The sequence below is a fragment of the Neopsephotus bourkii genome, unplaced genomic scaffold (genome assembly GCF_033783945.1).
Source record: "Neopsephotus bourkii isolate Nb327-2 ecotype Australia unplaced genomic scaffold, CSIRO-AGI_Nbou_v1 NB_1462, whole genome shotgun sequence".
Lineage (NCBI taxonomy): Eukaryota > Metazoa > Chordata > Aves > Psittaciformes > Psittacidae > Neopsephotus > Neopsephotus bourkii.
Window position 1 is genome coordinate 215,165 of NW_026901939.1, and position 21,626 is coordinate 236,790.

Below are 21,626 nucleotides of genomic sequence, written 5' to 3' on the forward strand. Positions count from 1 at the left end.
CTCCACCAGTGCGGTGTCCACAGCAGGGAGGAACACAGCTGGACTCTGCAAAGCTGTTCTGGGAGAGCTGATGGAGTCCCCAAGGCTTTGGGAGGGCATTAAACCCAAATCATGCCCCCCCCCATCACATGCCACCAAACCTGATCCCAACAACAGGGCCTTGGAGTGATGCTCCCACGTCTGCCGCTGCGGCTGCCCAAAATGACTTGTGTGAAGCAGCATATTGGTAGGGCAGCCCCAGCAATGGGCTCTTTCCATGTGTCCTTCCCTGTCCATCCCAAGCTCAGGCTCCCAAGCAGTGCTCACGGTTTTCCCAAGCCCACAGGACATGACTCTTGGCTTTTCCTCCAGCAGCTGGGTTGGGGTCTTCTCTGGCTGCTGCAGAGCTGGTCCCTGTAAGGAACAGTAAGGGTTGGGATTGAGCACACCCCAGAAACCTTCACCAAGCAGGGAGGCAGAGTCCTTGAAGACATCCAGGAGCAGCAGACGGGTTCCAACCTAATCCTCTCTAGGCTGGGAGAGAAGTGCTTAGAGGATGTGTGCTCAGATGTGTGCCCTTTGAAGGGTTAAGAGTGACAGTGACTCCAAGATTCAAATCCAGGCATATAAATTTCTCCAGTTGGTAGTTTATTAAACCTCCATTAAAAGATTTTGGTGGAGTCATTAGGAAAGTGGATGAGGTTGGACTCCACGGGGGTGCCCAGGGGTACTGTGAAGAGCTTTGCTAATACCATCTATAGAGGAAAGCCACTTAGAGCAGGGAGGGCAGGGCTTGGCATGAGGATGACATCGCTGATTGCTCTTGAAGAGCACATACTCCAAATGCCTTGCTGAAGAGCTCATTTTGTGTTGTCAGGTTGGATTATCTCCTGAGACCTGGATGCTGGCCATATGTTCATTAGCCATGGGATGCCCAGGAGCTCATCGGCAGCCTGGCTGCAGAGCTATGGAGCTGCCAAGCTCTGTCTCCCCTTGCCAAACCCCTGGTCCCTGTAGTCCCTTTTGGACCAGTGGAGGGAATTGGTGCCAGGCCTGGCTCAAGGTGATGCACTGCAACATCTGCAGGCTCTTGGCCATGCCCATGACACTGATTGAACCAGCCAGCTCCTCATGCAGACTGGTCCTTCTATCCCTTACACTCATTAGTGCTGGAAAGGAGCTGGCCTTCTTTATCCATGGTGGACTTTTGTACTGTATTTGTGCTTGAAGGAGCAGGAGTGTCTCCACCTTTGGGTTGGAGTCTAAGGGTGAACTTGGGACTTTACAAGATCCAGCTCCCAAACACAAAAACAACTCAGTGACAAAGTGTGGCCATCAGGAGAGGATGGGGAATGAGCAGTGAGAGGCTGCTGACAGTGCCCAACCCTAGCAGATAATCTGGTACCATTTGACAGCTAACAGTGGAGGAGGTACTACTCAACTGGGCAGATTCAGAAAGCTCAGATCCTGTCCTACTTGGCTAATCTCATGGGACAGACCTTTATTAAAGGAAGTATTTGAAAACTGAGCCCGTGTATCAACCCTGAACAGCCCCGTAGGCACCTTTGGGACCACCACCAAACTGTGTCACATCAGCACACTGGAACAGCAGCAGTGTAAGGGGTAGGATGAGGGACAGACACTGCCCCACACTGAGAGCGACCAACCCACAACCCAGCCTCTCTGAGGCTTGCAGAGCTCTTGGCTGCCTTGTGTCCTTTTGCGCTGTGAATCCAGCATACCACAACCATACCCCATGATGGAGATGCACCCCACATCCAGAGCTGGGGGCTGCCCTGCTTTCAGGAGGCTGCTGTGACTGCAAACACACGGCTCTGGCTCGGTGCTGATGTAGTGCTCTGCTTGCACTGCTGCTTGAGCAGGAGGCCAGCAGAAGGTGGAATAAGATGAGCTTCAGCCATGATGTCTTCCATCCCCCTGTGTAAGGTGGGTCATGCTGGGGCACTCGCAGTGGGTTTGGCAGCTTCAACACTGGTGGGTTTATGCTTGCCCAGAAGGGCTCCCCCATTCAGCCTGATGATGAGAAGCTGCATGGAGACCTCAGAGCAGCTTCCAGTGCCTGAAGGGGGCTACAAGGATGCTGGAGAGGGACTCTTCATCAGGGGCCAGAGGGATAGGACAAGGGGTGATGGGTTCAAACTGAAACAGGGGAGTTCAGGACAGATACAAGGCAGAAGCTCTTCCCTGTGAGGGTGCTGAGGCGCTGGCACAGGGTGCCCAGAGAAGCTGTGGCTGCCCCATCCCTGGCAGTGTTCAAGGCCAGGTTGGACACAGGGGCTTGGAGCAAGCTGCTCCAGTGGAAGGGGTCCCTGCCCGTGGCAGGGGTTGGAGCTGAATGAGCTCTAACTCCCAACCCAAACCAGTCTGGGATTCTATGATTCTGTTATTCTCAACTCCTGACATGGGATGGATCTGCCCCTGAGCTGGGGTTTCTCCAGCAGCGATGCTGATGGGCCACACTGCCCAGTTCGTGTAAGCCCACAGCTTGAAGGCCCCTGATGGAATCAGCACTGATTGGAAACACCTCAGCTCAGTCTCTCAGCACAGGACCTGATTTAAGAACCCTCATCCCTTTGGCTGCCTGCCTTCCCCTGCCTGAAGAGCCTGTATATGGGGAACAGAGGGGGTGGGTGGTGGGAGAAAGGGAGCTGGAGGAATCGGAACACATGGTCAGTGCAATACTCCCCATATTTAAAAGCCTCACATTGCCCTAAGGCAGGACATATCCCTGTGGGCCACAGTTACCCCACTGCCACCCTCCCTCCCATGCAATGTGAGGACCAGTTCTGGAAGCAGCTCCGCGGAAGGATGCTGGTGCATCACAAAGGCTTCATCCGAGAGCTGCAAGGGCGGCCGTGGGGCTTGGCGAGCTGCCTGCAGCAAGATGAAAGTTCAATTCATTCAGTTTAACAAAGGGAAGGTGAAGAGGTGACTCCATCAGCCCATAAATTTCTCAGGGGAGAGATTTCTAATAAAGGGTTCTTCAATCTGGCAGACAAATGGGAAGGATAGGGAGGAGCTAAATGCATCCAAATGGAAGAGCCTCTCTGGGACCATGAAGGATCTCTCAGCTCCTACATCTTTAAATCAAGATATCCAAGAGATGTGTTCCCAGAGCAGATCCCCATCTCTTCAGCACTCTCTGGGATGGCTTGTGGGGAAGACCTTGCCAGTGGTAGTAAAGGTCTTAGAAGTGAAGACCTCAAAACTTTCCTTTTCTGTCTGTTGGTGTCTGAGTTCAGCCAAGCCCTCAGCAATCTGGATTTGTACTCAGTTCTCCCACTGTTAGACATCCACAAACCTTCGTCTTCCCAAGGAATTCACGACAAGAGCTTGGACAGGGGAGACTGAGCTGAGCTCTTAGGCAGAAGCTCTTCCCTGTGAGGGTGCTGAGGCGCTGGCACAGGGTGCCCAGAGAAGCTGTGGCTGCCCCATCCCTGGCAGTGCTCAAGGCCAGGTTGGACACAGGGGCTTGGAGCAAGCTGCTCCAGTGGAAGGCGTCCCTGCCCGTGGCAGGGGTTGGAGCTGGAGGAGCTTTAAGGTCTCTCCAACCCAAACCAGTCTGGGGTTCTATGATATGAGAGGTCTTTGCACCAGTCACTCCTCCACTGCTGGTTGTTTCTGGGTTTGATGTCTTTGGCAGTCAGCCTCGGAGCTGTGGTTTAAAGCAAAGGCCGTATTTCAATCACTCATCACACCGTGTGACCTCCACGACCCGCAGGGAACAACCACCACTGGGTACAAAGTGTTGCTCTGTTGAGGATCGAGCATGTCAGTTGATGAGAGGCAGTGCACGTCGTGTCGACTCTGGCTGTCTTATCCATCAGCTGCAAAGCCAAATTCATACTGGAATAAAGGGAACATTAAACCACATCCTGGGAGCGGCCAAGGACACGCCTGCCAGCTCTCTGCACTAACACAAGCACTAATAAAGAGCTCAGCTTTATGGGGCTGTTGTGTTCAATGGCATCTCAATGGCAGCAGGGAGGAAGACAGCATGAGGTGATGCTGGGCTCAGCCTGAAGGCAGGTGCTGCTGCAGGGGCCCACATGGAATGGGATAAGGAGTCAATGTACGTCAACCAACAGCTCTCATGTTGGCTGTAGAACAGGGTTTGAAGCTGTTCTCCCCATTCTCCTACCTTACAGATCAGTTTGTCCCATTTTTACCTGTTCTTCTGCTGAATGCCCAGCCCACCACACACCCATGGTGCTGCGAAGTGAAGGAGCTGGTTCATCCTTCTGATTCTCCTTAGCAGACAGCAGAGATTCACATCCTGCTGCTTCCCTGCTTGTGGACCTGGGTAACAAGCCTTCTATGACCTCTCCTGGTGCCACCACACTCATAGGAGCTACAGAGCCCAGGTCTAAGAGAAAAGTCCCACCCTTGGGCTTAAAAAGCTCTTTGCAACCCTCTGCTCTCATCCATGTGGCTACAGATGTCTTACAACCATCCACAGCCACAAAATCCCCTTGCACAGATGACAAAATCCCCTTCAAGGTGACAAAAAATGTGAGGCTTAACTTCCCAGGCTGTGAAATGTGTTTTGTTTCAGTCACTGGGAAAAAAAACCAAACCCAACCCAAACCAAACCCCTTAATTTCACCTCCCGATCCTCTCACCAATTTCCTGATGTTCTCACCTACCTCTTGATGCTCTTACCTTCACCTTGATGCTCTTTCCCACCTGCATCCTGATCCTCCCACCTGCCTTCTGATGCTCTTGACCTCCTGATGCTCCCACACCCCCTTTCCTGGCATCCCAGTGATGAAGCGTTCGCATCTTGGAGCTGTGAATCAAGTGAGGTGGGAGAAACTTCATAGATTCATAGAATCATGGAATGGGTTGTATTGGAAGGGACCTTAAGCTCATCCATTTCCAACCCCCTACCATGGGCAGGGATGCCTCACACTAGATCATGTATCCCAGGGCTCTGTCCAACCTGAACACTGCCAGGTATGGGGTAACTGCAGGTTCTCTGGGCATCCTGTTCCAGCACCTCACCACCCTCACAGTAAAGAACTTCTCCTGTTTCAGTTTGAACCCATCACCCCTTGTCCTACCACTACAGAATCCTCATGAGAGGGTGCATCATCCCATGAGAGCTTAGACCCTTTGGTGCTGTGATCCCCAGGCAGGAACTCATCAACCATTTCTGGAAGCTATTCAACAGTTGGGCATTTCTCCATGCTCACCTTCGCTCTGCATCCCCAGAGCAACACCCAGCAACAAACCCCACCACCGCCACGAGGTTGCCTTTAAGAACCACAAGCATCTTCTCTAAAAGGAACGAGAAGATCCAAATGCGGTGCTGTTTTCTCTTCCCGTTCCTCCCACTGCCAGAGTGAGCAAGGTGACATCCACTTCACAGTTTCCAACGCTCGGCAGGAAGCCTGGGAACATGCAAAGAAAACTGCGATTCTCACACAAATCCTCTGCTCCCTCCCACAAGGAGCTGGTGACTCTCAGGGTGCGCTCACAGGGCTTGGCAGCACGGTCCCACCAGCTTAAAGCCCATGGCACAGCGTGCTGGAGGATGTTCTCCTACCCAGTTAACCAGCCTCCTCCTGGCTCTTGTCCTCATGCCCACCAAGCTCTGCCAGAAGATCCGCTGTGCCTGGATGGAGAGGTGAAGAAGCCAGCCTATTTCATGATGCGTGCAATAGAAAATCATTACTTTGACCCCATCTCCAAATGCTTTAGGGGAGCTTCCTGTTCAACCCCTTTCCCTGCTCATTCATCACCCCTGGCAGCTTCCAAAAGCACGAGCTGGTTCCAAGAAGATTTGGCAGTCACTTCTCAGATGTGATTCAGGTTCTGCATGAGTACCTCTGGTTGAGTACAAGTGGGGAAACAGAGTTAGCAGCTCGGCTGGGTTGAAGATAAACTCAGCCCAAGCAGCAATGGGGCTGGTGAACCATGCACATGGCTCCGAGCTGTTCCTAGCACTTGCTGCCTTCTCCTGAAAGCATTGTCCTAGGAGGTGGGGGATGAACACACATGGCTGGAGGCAAAGGGGACTGGAGAGGGATAATGGGCAGGAAGCCATAAGAAATCAGGTTTCTTTCATGCCATTGCTCAAGGAGCAATCGATTTCCACCACGCCACAGATCTCAGCAGCTCTGTGACACCACAGAGCGGGGGCTGCAGGGCTGCAGCATCACAACCCTGGCAGCTGATTACACCTTTTCCTTTACAAACCAACTTGAACCAGCTCCAAAGAGTCACAAGAAAACGAAGTGACGTTCAAGTGCGTCCCCTCAAGCCCCCTCCTTTAACAAGTATGTTGGCATTGGCTTCATTCCTGGGTTCAGAGACCACGTGGCAGCTCTGCCACTTCCGCAGCAGTGGGAGAGACCTTAATTTTTCATGAAATTTTCTTTTTTTATATATATTTTTGTTATTGAGAACAGCCCTCAGGAGAAGGATTTGGGGCTGCTGGGTGAGGAGAAGCTCCCCATGACCCAGCTTCAGTGTACGCTTGAGCCCAGAACCCCCCCGTGTGCTGGATGCACCCCCAGAGCGTGAGCAGCAGCTCAGGGAGGGGATCCTGCCCCTCTGCTGTGCTCTGGGGAGACCCCCCCTGCAGTCCTGATCCAGCTCTGGGGCAGCAGCACCAGAGGGACGTGGAGCTGTTGGAGCGAGGCCAGAGGAGGCCATGGAGATGCTGCGAGGGCTGGAGCAGCTCTGCTCTGGAGCCAGGCTGAGAGAGCTGGGCTGGGGCAGCCTGGAGAAGAGAAGGCTCCTGAAGGGGAGACCTCAGAGCAGCTCCAGTGCCTAAAGGGGCTGCAGGAAACCTGGAGAGGGGCTTGGGACAAGGGCCTGTAGGGACAGGCCAAGGGGAATGGCTTGAACCTGCCCGAGGGGAGACTGAGCTGAGCTCTTAGGCAGAAGCTCTTCCCTGTGAGGGTGCTGAGGCGCTGGCACAGGGTGCCCAGAGAAGCTGTGGCTGCCCCATCCCTGGCAGTGCTCAAGGCCAGGTTGGACACAGGGGCTTGGAGCAAGCTGCTCCAGTGGAAGGGGTCCCTGCCTGTGGGAGGGGGTTGGAGCATCACTACCAAACCTGCTGAGCAAGCCCAGAGAAGAGCCATGCTCAAGGATTTGCCAAGCAGAAAGGGCAGCTCTAAGCACTTGACAAACGATTTGCTGCAGATTAGCTGTCTTGGAGTCCAATAAAAGGCAAAAGGAACGTGAAAGAGATGGCACAGTTCATCCCCACCCCTCTAGGACTGCCTATTTATTGTTGTGCTATATCTGCACTGTTCAAGGCACTTCACATTCAGTCTTCAGAGCTCTCTGAAGAAGGGGACCAGGGCTGTACTGAAGAGACTGGATTCTCTCAACTGGTGAAGGTCCTTCACGTCTGCACTGCCCCTATACAGTGCTTCTGCAGATTCCTATCTCAGATGCTGCATCTTCTCTGGAAATCACAGCTTTTCCCTGAAAAACAACATTCCTCGTTATTTATTAATAGTTGCTCCAGCTGGGAATGCCTATGGGGACCAGCCTCCTGCTGCCTGGACTTAGGAAAACTGCTCCTGGGTAAGCTGGTTCTAAGAGCATGGGGATTTAGACGTTTTCTGGTTCCACTTTCTCCTAAGCTGATTTCACCAGCCCTATTGTTATTGATGCATCTTATCTGTTGGGTGTTTCATGGAAGAGCAGAGACTGAAGGCTCCCATCCAACATCTCTCCTTTCCCATTAGAATCAGGAGAAATAACTCCAGGTCTCCACGTGTTCCATCCTCCTATCTGAGACTGCACCCCACGATGTGTCCTGTCTCTGATGTACCTTGTGAAGTCGGTGCTCCTGCTGTTGGAATGCTGCTGCAGCTCCCTGTGGCTCTGGGAGGAGTAGGAATAACAGACAAATAAACACTGGGAAAGCACCTGCTCCTCTTGGGATCAACAGCTGATGGAGATGTGCGGTACAGCTGATGGAATGGGTATAAAAGCAAAGCAGGTCACTGCTGTCGGCTTGATAAGGGAACATGACAAAGCTGTTACGTTTCCCAACCTTCCCCTTCAAGCTGACAGGTCTTGGAAGATTAAAAAGCACATGCACACGTGTGAGTCTGTCACATCCTTCCCTCTGGCATTCGTGTGCAAGCAAGAGCTCAAAATAGCAAAGTGATGACATTGGACCACTTTGCAGGATGCCCAAGTGCCAGCTCTGAGTGCCAGCACTGCTGTCACACCACACCTGGCTCAAAACACACATGAGAATGGTGGGACAATACTGGTGGCATGCTCAAGCTCCTGATTCCTTGTGGATTCTCCCCTCTCTGATTCACAGCAGCACCAGAATCATTTTTCTGGGTGCATCCAAGCAAAATGGGTTCTGCTTTGGAGTCTCCTTTCCAAAGCCATCGCATTTGTGGTGTTTGTCATCATGCAGTAGAAGGGAAGGAGCCTCAATCACAGCTTTTCCCTCCTGCTTTCTTCCATTCCAAGGAGTTGAGTTCAAACTAAAGCACTATGATTTTATCTTGGTTCATGCACCCCATTATACAAGCCTTACCTCCACATAAAATGCCTCTTGGAGGTGAACCACTTCCCTTGCAGTTTGGCAAGTCCAACCATTGCAACTGCCCCCTTATTGACTTTGCAGTTTCAATCCAGCCTTTCTCAAGAGGAACCCCTTCAAACTGAGCATCTTCTTTTCATCAGAGAAGCTTTGTCCTGCAGCTACAATGGAAACTTGGGGATGGTTCCATCCAGCTCCTGCCACCAGATCCAGCTTTGTGGATCTCCAATTTCTTCCCTCCGTCAGCACTGCTTTTCAAACACTGTTAGAGGTTGTTCAGAAGATAACAGACTCTCTCTGCACATCCCTCAGCCAGCTTGTCTACAGGAAGCTGAGTTTTTCCTCCTCCTGTTCATTTTAATTGCTGAAATTTACTTCTCATATGGTTTTCCTTGTAAAAAATCTGAATTCATTTTGATCCCAATCGTGCCCATCAAGTCAAATTCAGCTCCTCTCTCATCTTTTTAATCTCTTCCTCTGTTGCTTTCTCTCCTGCTCCAGTAACATCAAAGAGCCTTTTCCTTGTTGCTGCCATACTCACACTTCTTCTTGGCATGTCACTTGTATTAATTTCTGCTTTCAGAGGTGTTCTCATCTTGGTGTCGGGGAGTATTAACTCCAGGCATCAGAAGCAAGCTGCTCAGCGTGGGGCTGACAGGTCACTGCAGTCTCCTAGGGATGCTCAGTGTATCCCAGGTTTTCCCTGGTGTATATTTGCTTCCAGAGGGACCAGGCACTCTGGAATGTTGCTGTCTGTGTATAAGAGAGCCAAAGAGGCCAGTGGGAGAGTTGAGCAAGGGAGAGGAGTTGGTCCAAGTGCTTGCATCCAAATGAGCGAAGATCCATCTGGTTTTCCAGCATGGGGATGGGCTCGTGGGTAAAGACATGGATGAAGGGGAATGTTGGGTGAAACAGGTTGCTCAGAGAGGTGGTAGGTGCCCCATCCCTGGCAGTGCTCAAGGCCAGGCTGGACACAGGGGCTTGGAGCAAACTGCTCTAGTGGAAGGGGTCCCTGCCCATGGCAGGGGTTGGAGCTGGATGAGCTTTAAGGTCCCTTCCAAACCAAACCATTCCATGACTCTATGCATGCCTGCACTCATGGCTGTGCACACACCAGCTGTGAGCAGAGCCATCACTCACAGCCCTGGTCCATGCTCAAGCATCTTGCTCAGCAAATCCATGTTTCCTGGTGCAGATCCAGTTCCAGTTCCAGTCCAGCTGGGAGGACCCCATGCCAATGACTTGTGGTGGTGTAGTCACACCAGCAAAGCCGGGGTGGGCAGCGCTTGGGCTCAGAGCAGTGTGTGGTGGTCAGTGCTTGAACAGATGGCGGGTTGCAGGCACAAGGGTTGCACATACCCACATCCATCCGGGTCATCTCACCCACATTCAGACAGTGGTCTGCCAGGTCCTGACACTTTGCTGGCACAAGTGTGACTGCACCTGAGTTCACAGCCACCAAGCTCCCTCCAGGCTCACTTTTCTAATGACACAAAGCCACATTCCTACCATTAAAGTGCTGTTATTGGCATGTTAATGTCACAGGCAGCAGCTCCAGCACACGCAACACCCATAACCATGGTGTTTACTCATCCATTAATGAAATAAATGGATACTGGGAATTAGAAATAGCCACTTGTCCCATCAAAGCCTATCAATTTCCATATCATTCCTCCCTAAGGACAGCCTCTAATTGCTTCCTGAATGATCTCAGTTCTCCTCTTCACAGCTTTGCCTCCCAGGCCCATGGAGGTGAAAAATGCATCCCTGTGCTTGCTCAGATTAACTTGTATTCAGATCTCTTGATATCCCAGTGAATTCCTAGGCTGCCTTCAGGCTGGTGGTGACTGCAGATGGCTGAAGGTGATGCTTTTAACCCAGGGTCTCAGCACTCTGAGTGGAGATGGGACCTTCATTGCACCTAACTCCTGTTGCCTGGAAGTGCAGCCTCTAGGCTGAGAGTCACTGAGGCATTTCCCATCAGTGGAAGTAAAGACACCTCTACGAGAAAGCTCATCCTCTGCCCTGCCTGCAATGGGAAGTGCTTCAGCAAAGAAGGTTTTAATCTCTTTCCAAGGTTTAGAAATAGCTCAGTGATGATTCAGTCTTTGCTGGGCTCAAATTGGCCCATTTCATGGCCACATGCATGGGGAGGTTGCTAACAACAACCAAGACACCAACTGGTGGCACTGAACATTTCACAGGGAGTCCAAGGAAGCACATTACACAAGAAGAGGTTAAAGACAAGTCTACAGCCACTAAAGATGGAACAAGATCAAGCAGTTGGCAAAACCAATGCGGAGAGATGCCATCAAACCCGTAGAAGAGCTGAGCGTGAGCGCATCACCCCAGTGGCAACAAGTGCTGAGTGTTGCAGATGAGCTTCCTCAATGAGCCATTGCAGCCTCAGCCCACCTGAGCTCATTGTAAAGTGGCCTGTCTCAGCTCTGTCACTGTCCTTAATGAATAACCTACACTTTATGCTCTTCTTTTTCCAGTGAGGAGCTGCTTCTCCCATTCCCAGTCAGAGGAGCTTTTGGAAGGTGTCAGGTTTTGCCCATGATCTCAGTGCTAAGTGTGCACCTGCAGCTACTTTTTGACCCGAGTTTGCAAAGCTACATCTGAGACACCTTGAGGAGAGCAAAAGTGACAGGCTCCTCACGCCAAGAGTCATCGTAGCAATGAAACTGGGGATGAGGAGTTTCCACAGGGGCCAGAAAAATATCCAGCAAATATTCAAGGAGCTATCATCTGCTGGAATATCTTCCATCACACGTAAGCACTGCAAGTCCAATGTCCCTGCTGGAAGAAGGGTCACTGTCATCTCCATTTCATGGCCACCCAGTTCAGGGTCACCCAACTACACAGGTGGAGGGTGGAGGGAAACCCATTTCTTCCGTACACCAGCTTCGTTTCTAGGTGTAGAACCTTCATTTCTAGGTGTAGGACCAGTGATATCACGGGTCCTCAGAGCGTGGTTATCACTCCCAATAATCACAAACTGTGAAGTACATTTCCATGGTCCATTCAACATGCACCTCCCTCCAGAGACTGCCAGCAAGGAGGTCAATTAGAAACAGTTTGACTCATGGTTTTAGTAGACAGAATGTCCTTGTTACATACTATTTTAGACAGAAAGAGCAGAAGCCTAATCCCAGCCCATGGGAATCGCTTGTTACAATGCTTCTCACACAGCTTGGTGGTTTCTGAAGGTTTTGTTGCCTTTTCCACCCCACGGTTGTTGATGGCAGTATAAGAGCTCAGGGCGTTTCTGGAGAGCTGCAGTCATTGTTGGTTTCTTGGCTGTATCTAAGAGCATGAATATTTATGTGCTTCATGTTTGACTTGAGGGTTACACTATCAGAAGCTGCTGGTTTTCCTTCCCTCCTCTGTGTGTTTCTCTGCATTGTTATTCCAGATACAGAAATATTCCTCAGTCTCCTTAAAAATGTAATATTGACACTGCAGGGTTCCTGCTCTTCCCTGAGCCAAGAAGCAGCGAGTTGCCACCGGCACGCTCAGAGCACACACATTGCATTGCCTGTGGACTAGGATGAGCCAGCATCACAGCTTGTCAACTGGGAAACACTGCAGAGGGGTATCAGTATAGGGAGAATCAGGCTAATCCCACCTGCAGCCCCTAAAGGACCATAGCATTGAAGCCCTCAGCCATGTCTCCAAGTGCCTGAAATCCATGTTTCAACTCCCTTGGTGGAGCTCTGAGGTGAGAGGTGATGGTGAGTCCTATGGTCAGTGGTGTGGGGCAGGACCTCTCTCAGGACACTGGTTTGAGGACTTCATAGAATCCCAACCTGGTTTGCGTTGAAGGGACCTTAAAGCCCATCCAGCTCCAACCCCTGCCACAGGCAGGACCCCTTCCACTGGAGCAGCTTGCTCCAAGCCCCTGTGTCCAACCTGGCCTTGAGCACTGCCAGGGATGGGGCAGCCACAGCTTCTCTGGGCACCCTGTGCCAGCGCCTCAGCACCCTCACAGGGAAGAGCTTCTGCCTAAGAGCTCAGCTCAGTCTCCCCTCGGGCAGGTTCAAGCCATTCCCCTTGGCCTGTCCCTACAGGCCCTTGTCCCAAGCCCCTCTCTAGGTTTCCTGCAGCCCCTTTAGGCACTGGAGATGCTCTACGTTCTCCCTTGAGCCTTCCTGCATTTTTGCCCTCTCTACACCTCCAAGCCCAAGGTTGCCCCATAGCCTTCCACATCTTTCCATACAGGCTGAATGGAGCAAAGGCACAATGAACCCTGGATCCTGGACAACACCAGGGCTATTAATGAATGCAGGTCTGGGAGACACCGTAGTCCATTCAGCTTATGGCTCTGACTCCCACAGTGTGCACTGCTGGCTACTTCACAAAATGTTGCACTAAACCAGCACTGAAATGATCTGCATAGGATGTTTCTTCTTAATCCTACTGGGTTACAGCCAATCCGTGATCTCCATGACAGCACCTTCTGCTGGTGTACAGCTCAGAGCAGGGATGTCATGCTCTCGAGTCCCTGGGCAAGAAGACAGACTAGGGAGAGGTGCCCAGTTGCCCTCATGGACCACTTACTTAGTTGCATCACTCTGCTCTTAGCCTCTCCTCTAAACTGCACACTTATAGTTGCTACCCTCCCTAAAATCACTGCATTCCTCAGGACCAGCATCTGAGCCCCCCGGGGCAGTGGGACATCAAAGTTGGATGTCCCTAGCTAAACACATTATTAAACAGCAAGTTACTTAAGAAGCTACTTTTAATCCAGACCCTGCTAAAACTGTAAGCACAATTAAAAGTGTTCATTCCAACACACACTGTTTTCGCTTGACAAGCATGAATTTCATTTCCCATCACCGTTCCCATCCGCCTGCCTTGACAAGGCACTTCCCAAGCTCCCTGGAGCCTTTTCTGGTCATGACTCACCTAAATAAGTGACAGGAGCTCCCAGGTTTGCCACCTTCCTGCTCACCCACCTCCTGCTCATTAATACATGAGGCTTTATGCTGTTGGGACCAAAGGTGATCACTGACCTTGGAAAGCAACAAGAGTGCCATTTGCAGACCCGATGGAAGGAGCACTGGAGCCCATTTCCATGGTGAAGCAGCAGAGAGGGGACGGGGCAGCAGCCTGATGCTGTGTGCCAGGGCTTGCCTTGGTTGCAAACTCCACCACAAGCTGGGTCTATTCCTGGTGCAGTTGTGCTCATCTGCAAAACCAAAAGCCCAAGAGCAGCCCCATTTGGAGGCAGAAACCAGGAGGGATGGGACCAGGACCTTGGGAGAAGGGCAGAGCATGGGGGACACCTCCATCCGTCTCCAACAGGGACTTCTCCAGATGCAGGCATGGAAAGGTCTTCACCAAAGGGAACCCCACCACTATCCACCACGAGCCCTGAGGGGAAGAGAAGCTGCTGCAGGGACTGGAAAGATGCAGAGGAAAGCATCCTTGTAAACTATGTGTTTGTTTGCTGAGTACAGGATCCAGTGTTTCAATTATGGATGACAAAATAAGGCATAATAGTTGCATTTACAAGCAGCAGTTTGTCATATGGGTCGCAGATGAAATATTTACAAGCAAAGTAAATGCCTTGTTGCCTGGATAGGATTCCTGGCCTTCTTCCTCACACACAGGTTTGCAAATGCTGTGCCAGGACCTAGGAAAAACACTCAAACCCCGGAACGGGCTCCCAGTTTGAATCTAAACCGTACATAAAATACTAGTTCCCATTTTATTTAATGGCTTGTGGTAGAGAATTCCCATGTGGGACTGCGAAAGAGATTTAAGGGCTGGTGGTGCTCGGGAGGGAGAAGTGTTTGCAGGGACCCAGAAGGGAAGGGGAGGAGGACCAGGCCCAGAGCCCACCAGCAGCTCTGCCAAACAGATCCCAAAAGGCTGGAAAGGCAACCTGCCACAGAAGGCAAGGATTAGGAAGAGCGGAGGGAGAAGGGATCTTATCCCCAGTGCTACCAATGCCCCTATGCTGGGGTCTCATGCACTGGAAATAGAGCGATGCAGTCAGAGCATCCCAGGCACCTCATCCCTCCCAGCAGGAAGGTGCTTTGCACATGGAGCTTTAAGATGCATAAACAGCACATTAGAGAAGATGAATCTTGTCCAGGCTGATACGATCCATCTCGCAGAGCATGCTCCATGTGAAATTTCATTAGCTTCCAGAGGGGAGTTGCTCTGCTTGTAATAATTGATAATTATCCCAAGTGATGCATGGCTTGGTGGTGGTGAATGATTGCTTCCCTCCATACCAGTGACTTCATCATTTTGCCTGGTTGAAGACTCACTTTTACACTCATATCCGTTTTAAGGGAGGCTTTGAGGAGAGTAATTCACACTTCTAAGGCCTCCTACAGCAACGCTCCACCCATCACCACTGAAATCTGCTCTTTAGATTTCCCTAATGATCCCACAAAGACCTGGGAAATCCACAGAGGGGTAGAAGTCATCGATCTACTGCAAAAGTCATTTGTCACCTTTCATTTGCCCCAAGCTCAGAAGCCTTCCCTGATGCCCACAGGGGAGAGGAACATAGCAAAGGCTCATTAGGCTGTGAGTCCCTCTGTGCATTGAATTCCCAATGAAACAGCAGTCTCAATCCTCGTGTCTTATCCTGACCCTTCTAGAGGGACACAACACAAGGCAGAGTGGATGAAAACAAGATGAGTCAGCTGGGAAATCAGGTCCATGAAGGAGACCAGATTTCTAGGTCAGATGTGGAAATCTGCTGCAGGAGTCACCAAGCTCTCCATGAGGTGGCCAATACGATCCATACCTGCCCCAGATGGCAACCTGGGATCAGTGACTTGAGATCATTTGAAAGAAACAGGGGAACTGGGATATTTCATTGCTGGGATCACCGGAGGGAGCTGCTCAGCTTCAGTTTGTCTGTTGTTGTGATGGTCCTGCCAAGGCAAAGTTAAACGTATGCATTAAATCAAGCTCAGTCCCACTTCTCCCAAGCCCCAGTGCGAATAGAATAAATCAGTTTCATTTAGAAGATCAAACCAGGCATCACTCACAGGTTTAAAAATAAAGCACTTCAGTACATGCATTAAAGAAACAACAAGCAATTTATCTTCCCCATCACTAGTTGTTCATTGTGAGCTGGGCTGGTGGTTAGGAGGAGCTCCGAGGTTCCCTGGCACCATGCAGAACCCCTTCTGTCTTGGGGGCCCAGGTTTGGGAATGGGCAGCCACATGCCCCTGTTAAGCACATCTCCTAGGGAAGCTTTGGGGTTTATTTTGGTGGCATGTGTGCTTGTATAACCTGAGAAAAGCCCAAGCCTGATGTAGAGGGAGATGAAGCTCCTGCAGATTATGCTCAGCAGAGGAAATGGCCAGCTCTGCTCCCCATGGGGCTGGACCTAGGGAAAGGGCTGGGAGTGGGGTGTTGACAGCAGGATTAGGAATGAATGCATGGTGCAGGGTGCTCTGCTTGTGTTGGAAAGAGCCTGGAGGTGAAGATGTGGCATGTTCCAAACTTGAAACACTTCATCCCTACCCTCAGACCCTTTAGTCCTGAAGTCACCATGATTTCCCCCATAAACCTGACTGAGTGGTGTCCCACCAGCACCCAAGGTCACCCCTGTGACTGCTCCTTGTGGAACGGAGGAACAAGACTGAAGGCAAGAGCCCAGATCCCCAGAATGTGGGGAGCTCAGCTCCTCTGCTAGCCGGAGAAGGATGGAGCCTCCAAAGGGAGTCAGTGACTTCTCCAAACCATGAGCTACCTCCGGACCCCATGTCCAGGATGGAAGAGTCCCCTCTATGGGTGGAAGAGTCCCCTATGGCCATGAGGACTGAGTTAGAGACACAAACGTGGGCAAAACCCCATAAACCTACTGGGGAACAGCTGTAGGACAACACCAGGATGCACCCATCCGTGGTCCTGTCCCCATGCCTTGGCCACCACATTGGTGGCAGGCAGAGTGCTCTGCAGAGGTCAACTCTCTGCCAGGCAGGGGCTTCCAACTTGTTTTTAATGGCATTGTTTACTGCTAGCAAAACCTCCCGGAGCCAAAACTTGTCTTTTCTACTAATAAACAAGCAAATAACAATGACAGGGAGAAGGAAGCACATTTTTAAGCCATCAGGGTTTGATTTGATTGATCCTGGTAATAAACCCCAGGAAAATGGAGTTGTTAAGCTGGAACGGTTGTAGATCTCCATCAATAATTTAAGAAGGGAGACAGGAATGAGAGCACTTCTTTGAGCATGCAAAAGCCCCACCAGACTCAATGCCAAGACAAGGTTAAGAAATGCAGAAAGGCTGAAGTGAAGGTTTCCTTGGTACTGCAAAGAGGATTCCACAGCATCCCAGTCCCAACTGGGGCAGGCTCAGAGGCCAAAAGGTGCTTCTACATAGGAGGCTTCAGATGCTAAACCACCCTGGCAGCATCCGGTCATCCTGCTCTGCCATCCTTTCCTATTCTGTTTTCTCCACTTCCATCCAGAGCCAGGAACCAGCCCCATTCCTTGCCTGGGCATCACTCAGCACATGCACAATTGAGACAGCAGAGGAGGGACTGAAGACCAAATCCTGATGCAAAATTAAGCTCTTCCCTGTGAGGGTGCTGAGGCACTGGCACAGGGTGCCCAGAGAAGCTGTGGCTGCCCCATCCCTGGCAGTGCTCAAGGCCAGGTTGGACACAGGGGCTTGGAGCACTGAAGAGGAAAACAGAACATTGGAAAGTAGGAAGCGTGGCCTTGTTCTCCACATTCACCTTTCTGCAGGGGGTCCTTCATACAAACAGCACTTGGTAAACAGGGGCTGCAGGAGGCAGAGCTGCTCTTTACAAACTGCAGGGAAAGAGGCAAGATGAGAGCTTAATCCTTTAAAGGCTGGCTGGGTAATGGGGAAGCCAATAGACTGTGCTGGGAACACTCCATCAGGCTGATTCTTATTTAAAATAGCAAATGGAAGACACTTCTGCTCCTGTCGGATTTAAAGGCAATAAGGCGTGACTAATACCCCCTTGCTGAGCTGGAGCAACAGCACTTCACCAGCCATGCAGATTGGAGATGCTCTAAGTGGCTCTCTAATTCCCCCCCCCCCCCCTTCCCATGTTTCATGCACTTGGAGAAGAGATGCTTCCAGCCTCACATCACTGGTGATTGCTTCTCCACCTCCAAGCTCCCACACCCATGGAGCAGCTCACTGCACCCAGAGCTTTCCGGCCTCCGTCATCCCATTCCCATTTCCCTCTGGAAGCACAAGACTGCTCAAGAGCAGTGCAGAGCAAGTGGGAACTTGCCATGGGACTTTCTCCACAGAGTCCATAGTAGGAGAGCCTGGGGCTGGTGCAGGCCATCTATATGTGACCACCTTAGAGCATGTTGTAGCATCCCTGACGCAGGTTTTGGCAGGGAAGGGCCATGGGATGATGGAGAACAGGGCCACCTGGGGTTACCTGCTCAAGTGAGCTGTTCATAAAAGCAGAGAGACACCCATAACCTGGCTCTCCATCAGAGAGATGGTCCAGGCTGCACACATGCACAGGGGTCCCTGCACAGCCAAGGACATGCTGGGTGCAATGGGCTGCCCAAGCTCTTCCTCTCATCTCCCTGCTGCTCAGCCATGGGTCCCTGGCTCCTCCTACTGCTGCAGGGCTAACCCCTCTGGGAAAAGGTTGTTTATAAACTGCTTTAAACCACCCTCTATCCTCTGACATTCAGTGGGAGTCCCTCCTTGCGAAGGGAGAGACAGCAGCGATGTGTGCACAAGTGAGAAAGGAAGATGAGAGGAGATGGAGAAACATCCTGCATTGACTGCTGCCTCCAGTAAAGGACCACGGGCCTTGAGCAAGCATCCTTGGTCATGGGAGCATGCAATCCATGTGCCTGCCTGGAGCAGTGAGGACATACACACTGTTAGACACCCTCAGCACACACAGGCAGCCCCACTGCCTTTACCTGCTCCTGCAGCACTGATGCTCGGGTGCTCACAAGCACTTCTCTGCAGACATCCAGTGTACCGGGATGCCCAGGAATGGTTTCCAAAGGCCAGGCTGACACCCAGGGCTGAGTTCAGGGGTGCAGGAGAGGAAGATGCTTTACTGAAAGGGACCTTCAAGGCTGGGACACTTGCTGGCTAGTCAGCTACCTGGAGCAGCCTCCTCAGGTTGCACCTTGAAGATAAGGACCAGAAACCTCCTCTCCTTCTGCCAGGGGCAGGAAAGAAGCTGGTAGCATCCTGTCTGGCCAGGTAAGAGGAGACTGGCTTGCACACATCCACCAGACCCCATCCTGCACAATGGCACAGCACCCTGAGCAATTTCCCACCCCAAATGATCAAACTTCACCTACCAGGTGTAAAAGCCCCAAACCCTGTGCAATGTCCCCAGTGTGAGAGGCTTCAGAGTCTCTCCTCTTCCTTCTCAAGTGCCCTGACCACTTGTGACAAGTGGCTCAGGGCTTTCTCCATCCCTGGTAATGGTTAGCGATGCAGATTGTGGGAACTTCCCCTTCCTGCTTCTACCACAGTAGGGACCAGGGTGAACATGGGGGAGAAGATAAAGGAGACTGCAGCCACCCTCCCAGGCATTGCCAGCAGGACCAGCATGGGCTGCTACAGAAGCAGGAGACCTTGTCCTCAACCAAGGCTCTTTGGCCTCACATGGCTGCAGGCTGGATGCCTCCAGTGGCATCCTGCAAGAGCTCCTCATTTCATTGCATTACCAATCACTGCACTTGGGGACAGGCACACAGTGCCCAAACTCCCCTCTTCCTCCCAGCACACACAGCTTGAACCCTGTGCAAAGCCCTGGGAAGGGGAAAGGATGGTGCACGGTGACATCCCTGTCACCGTTCCAGCCCACAGGCATCTGAAATTCAGAGCCACGCAGCTTTCCAGGAACAGCTGTGCCTCTGTCACCAGCACGAATTATGGCTAATGATAAGCTATGCTTATTAAGTATGTCAATAATTTACCCTCTCACAGACAGGAAGGACGTGGTTTATCTCTGCCTCAGAGGATGCTGCCTGTCCAATCGACCGGAGCTGAAGGCATCACAATCCCTGAGCTGGGCTGTGGAGCAAAATGCCCCTGTGGTACCAAGAGAGCTGCCCTGGGCACACACAGAGCAGGCAAACCCCCCTCTGCCCCTGCCCCAGACCCCCATCCCCATGGGGACCCAACAGGCCCTGTGTGATGCTGTTCCCCAGGGTAAAAGGGGAAGGTGCAGGGTGCAGAGCACCCATCCTCAGCACCTGAAAGACACAACGTGCCTCTATACCGATACATGCTCTGTATGGTTACAGGTCACACACTGGCTCCCCACATCCTAAGGACCTACCACACAAGCCTTGCCATGGGCAGCATGGCCCTGCAGAGCTGCTGGAGGGATGGGAAACACCAACAACGTCTTGAGGGACCACAGCCACAAACCCAAGATGCCCAGAGGAGGGGATGTGCCCAGGGTGCAAACACACCCCAAAGGCCAGCTTGGGGAGGCCCAGGTTAAGGAGCCTGATGCAAGCCACAGCATATTCAAAGCCAGGTCGGACAGAGCCTTGGGTGCCATGGTTTAGTGTGAGGTGTCCCTGCTCATGGCAGGGCAGTTGGAACTGGATGATCTTAAGGTCCTTTCCAACCCTAACTTTTCTATGATTCTATATCCCACGCTTTCTTCCATCCACTTCCCTTGTTGACAAGCTTTTCTCCTCCTTTGATTGCAGGGGGTGGGCTGGCTGGAAATTTGCCACTGCCAATTTTATCAATCAAAACCCAGAGGGTTTGATTACATGCAAATGTCTGCCCAAAACATCTGCTCGTCTCTGACACGTTAGATCACTCAGCTGAGAATAACATCCCCATCTCCCCTTCTGCTGCTCAGGGTAGACAATGTCCTTCCTTTCACTGAAGGATGCGGTCTCAAATGGCAGATCCAGCCTTGCTCACATCTCCCTCTGGCTCTTCGGGACCCATAGAATCATAGAACCACAAAATTGTTTGTTAGAAGGGACCTTAAAGTGGATTTCAGTCCCCGTTTCTTTTCAGCTTCTCTCAAACCTAAGAGTAGGGCTGGTGTCCCCCCACCACCCAAGGGTGCAAGCTGAAGCACACATTGGGAAGGGGAGCAGGGGCTGTGGAACTGTCAATGGATACACAGGGATGTGAATGCGCAAAAGGGTGATTTAGCTCTAAACTAATTTTCTCATTGAACAGAGGTGACAACAGTTATTACCTGCACCGCATCATAGTGGAAGAGCAATCATGAAGCTTGAAACAGATAAAACCCCAAGTCATTATATTAGCGAATTATCTGGTGGGGTCTGTTTCCTATTGACAGTATTAAGCTTATTCTCATTAATACTTCACTCTTCAGGGAAATTAAACTTTAATGAAAGCATGGTGCTTACAATGCCAGCCTGATGCTTTGCAAGGGAAAAAAAACAGCAAGGCCACGGCTGCCTGAATTACCCCTTGCAAATAAGTCATCTAAGAAGCACAGTCCTTACTTACCTGGATAAGGACCAGAGCCAGTTTCTGGGAAGAGACAGGTTATCTGTGAGCATTTACTGCACCAGACTTTAGGACAAGGGGTGATGGGTTCAAACTGAAACAGGGGAAGTTCAGGTTGGAGATAAGGCAGAAGCTCTTCCCTGTGAGGGTGCTGAGGCGCTGGCACAGGGTGCCCAGAGAAGCTGTGGCTGCCCCATCCCTGGCAGTGCTCAAGGCCAGGTTGGACACAGGGGCTTGGAGCAAGCTGCTCCAGTGGAAGGGGTCCCTGCCTGTGGCAGGGGTTGGAGCTGGACGAGCTTTAAGACCCCTTCAACCCAAACCAGGCTGGGATTGTGTGCTTCTATGTGACGGCCTCAGATAAGACAACCCAGGTGCTGTGGTCCCCTCAGGGTTATCTCCCACCAAGGCACTGCTTGTCCTGGGTCCTTTTTGCTTCAGCTCTGCCTTTTGCATCCTTCCCCTGCCAAGTTTCCTACTCAAAACACAGTAAGGGTGGGTGAGAGATGTCCGTGATGCCCCATCCCTGTGCCTGGCAGCACATGCTGGGATGAAACTGGTCCAGGAGCAAACAAGCAAGCTGAGCCCAATCTACAGCTGCCTGCGTGACAGTGATGTATGGGGCAACACATCACGTAT